Genomic DNA, 3,729 nt, shown 5'->3' with positions numbered 1-3,729 from the left:
AGCCAAAGCAGAGGCCCGCCTTTCCGGTGCCTCCTTCCTCAGCATTCTCAGAGCAGAAGTCTGGGGGCTGGGCAGATATCCCGTGAAGTGGGTGGGGCACAATCAAGTCAGACTTCACTCCTTGCAGGTTGGAGTTCGATCTTGCTAGGTGGCAGGTGCTCCGTGTTGCGGGAGCCTCCCAGCTGCCTTTTCTGTACGACCATGGCCAGGGCCTTTGGCTAACGGAAAAGGCCTCCTACTTTCCTGAGAGCTGTGTGTTCTCTCCTGCACCCTCCACCCTAGGCTGGTATTGCTGGCAATTCTTGAGGGTCGCTCCTTTGAAATTCTGGGACAGTTTTGTCTTGGTAACTTACACGTTTTCCAGGGATTCTCAAGGATTGGAACTCACGCCTGCACATCACCGCAACCAGTGTGCTTCCTTCCTATCCCTGTGTCCTGTCTCGAATGGGGGGAGGGTCCCTTTGACCTGTCCACGCTTCAGGAGTAGTCATCTGCAGGAGAAAGGCACCAGAGGTGGACAGTGCTGCCACCCAAGGGACTCCGACCCACCCCCTGATAGAAGACAGACAGGGGAGGGGCCGTGGCGACAATAAAGTCTGAATTCCAAAATGGCTGGCTTCCACCTTAGCCTTCTGATCAGAAACAAGGAGACAAATTTCTGGCTTAAAACAAGAGCCTGACAAGACTTTTTCTCAGCCAGTAGGACCAGAATGACAAGTTCAAGGCCAGCCCAGGCCTTGTTTACCCCCCAATTGTGGATCTCTCAGCCTCCCTGTCCTGTTTTTTGTCCAAACTGACCAACCTTGAATTGGAGGAAGCCCCCCACCTCAGCATGCTTAAAACCCCCAACTCCTTGGTTGTGGAGGCCCGAAAATGTGAAAATGTGAGCCTATTCCAAAGGAGAGGGAGAGGGAGGGAGGGAGGGAGGGGGGGGGGGGGGAGAGGGAGAGAGAGAGAGAGAGAGAGAGAGAGAGAGAGAGAGAGAGAGAGAGAGAGAGAGAGAGAGAGGACTGACCTCTAGTTCCTTCAAGGTCTTTGTGCTCTGCCTCAAACAAGGTCCCACCTGGCCACCAGCAGAGTGTTCAGCTCCCTCAAGGTTATTGTGAACAGGTGTGGCTAATGGTCAGACCTTGTACTCCTACTCCAGGAATAGAGAAGCAGATCTGTTTCTACCTCAAACAAAAGTCTAAGGAACCAACCAAGGGTCCAATTGTGGGGATAACTTTGGATTCCACCCAGGGAGTGGTTTGCCTACAGAATGTTTTGGTCTAGAGTGTAGGTGTGACTTGTTTTGTTCTAGCAACAGAACGTAGAACAACGTCTGTAGCCTCCAATTGGTGTGTTCATTTCCTTGTATCTTGTTAAACATATGTAAGAGAGGATGTCTTACTCCTACCTTTTGGGGTCAGGGGTATTTTAAGCAGAGGGAAATTAAAAGTGGGTGAATTTTAGTACTCACTGAAATTCCCTCCCGATACTATCCTATATGTTTCTCTATTTTATAATTTTCATTTGTGTCTTCATATTCTTTAATATATTTCTAATGCCCATGCCTCTACCCTGGCAAGAGGTATTTTTGTCGAGGCTGGTCCCTGACACTTGGTTACCTGCCCGCTCTGGTTGCAGAATGTCTTTACTCTGCATGGGCCTTGTTGGGGGTGGGTTTCTTCATCATTAATAAAGTCTTTTTTCAGCGTTGATTCTGTCTGCTACTGTTTGCTATGTTTGAGAATGTATTTCTCTGTTACTACTTGTGGCTCTCAAGATTTTTTCCCCTGCCTTTTACCTCTTTAACTGTTAGAGAAAATAAACCAGATCAAGATTCCTACATGGCAATAGGAACTCTGACAGAAAGGACTGAAACCCAGAGGCTGGGAAGGATGGCTGAGTGAGAGGACGTCGGAGTCCCAGGACTCTCGCGCAGGGCAGTGCCAGCACTCTACACCAGGAACTGCCTATGACACTCCTAGGACCCGAGTCAGAAGCCCCTCCCTCCACAGTTGCCATCAATTAATGGTTGATACATTTAATAAAATAACTGCTTCTGCACTCAACAGCTGGACATCTGCCTTGTCATTATTCACTAAGCAGGTAGGGTAAAGATTTAAATGGTATTTGTATATTAGGTGGTATAAGATATAAAGAAAGAGGGGATTGTGAGGGGGTTAAACGAATGCTACACTTTTTACTTACGGGACTTGAGCATCTGCAGGGTTTGGCATCTCCAGGGGGTCCTGGAACGCACCACACAGAAACCCAGGGATGATAGTGTAGCAAAGTCAGGGGTATTGGTTAAACTAGATACCTCACGCCATGCGGCTACTAAGACTTAAGTGCTGTGGGATAATACTCTTGTACACTGTAAAGATTTGTCACTCAAATTGGTTTAATAAAACGCTGATTGGCCAGTAGCAGGCAGGAAGTATAGTCAGGGTGATCAAACTAAGGATGATGGGAAACAGAGGGGTGGAGTCAAGAGACACTGGCCAGACCTGGAGACAAGATGGGCAGGTCGTATTGAGAAAAAGTATCACCACATAGCAGAGCGTAAATAAGGAATATGGGTTAACTTAAAACGTAAGAGCTAGTTAATAATAAGCCTGAGCTTATTAAGTCGAGCATTTATAAGTAATATTAAACCTCTGTATGGTAATTTGGGGGAGCTGCTGCCCAGTAGTCAGGACCTAGTGGCTCTGAGACAGGAAACTTACATCTACATTTAAAGGAAAACTTGTATAGTTTTAAAGTGGGATTGTAGGGGCTGGGGAGAGATAGCACAGTTGGTCAAGTACTTGCCACAGGGTCCTGATAACCCAGAGCCCACAAAACAAACAAACAAAAATCCCAGCAGTGGCAGCTCTCATGCACTGAAGCCCAGTGCTGAGAATTAAGGGAAGGAGACAGGTAGGTCAGCCAACCTAGCTTTCTGTGAGTTCTAGACCAAGTGAGAGACAAGTCTCAAAATACAAGGTGGATGGCATCTAGGGAACAACTCCCAAGGTTGCTCTCTGGTCTCAAGCACACATATACAACCTGCTCTCCAATAACGTGGACATTCTAAATGGTGGTGGGCTGTAGGCAAGGTTCTTTTTTTTTTTTTTTTTAATATTTGATGCTTTCCTTTTTGCAGCCTTTCAGAAGCATGGTATTAAGGAGGATCATAAAAGAGTCGTCCCTGTTGACAGTGCTTCTGTCACCTTTGGAGGGTTTTATTCTGTGCCTATTGTCCCCAACGCTGATCCCTACATACCAGCTTTTCACTGCAGGAGTTTCAGCCCAAGACTGGCCTGAGGCTGGGCTTGTGCTCACCAGGGCACACGCCCCTTTTCACAGTGCAGGGCACCCTCACTTTCCAGAGTGGATCCTCATCTCTGCCATGAATTGCCCTCCATCCAAGCATTGCCTCTTGGTCTGAGAGGACCAGGATTGTGCCCCAACATTCTGGTGGTGTCCAGTCCTTGTATCTACCCTAAAGTAGGTACCTCTTATTTAGAAGGGAGGGCTGTACCCCCTGGGAAGTTCTCTGGACATACTGCTTTCCTAGGAATGTGTGAAGACCAGCAGAGCCCAGTCTTCATGTTGGCCAAGGGAATGGGAATCTCCAGGTGGTCACAGATCTCAGAATCACTGCCCCATGGCAGGGGAGAACAGGCTTGGGCAGGGTAGGACTTAGCATGGGATTCTCCATGTCATCAGAAAGGCAAGAAACACAGGCACATATGGCTTGGA

This window comes from Alexandromys fortis, unplaced genomic scaffold, assembly GCF_014885135.2.
Source record: "Alexandromys fortis isolate MF-2015 unplaced genomic scaffold, M_Fortis_MF-2015_v1.1 scaffold_16, whole genome shotgun sequence".
NCBI lineage: Eukaryota > Metazoa > Chordata > Mammalia > Rodentia > Cricetidae > Alexandromys > Alexandromys fortis.
This window is presented reverse-complemented; position numbering follows the sequence as displayed.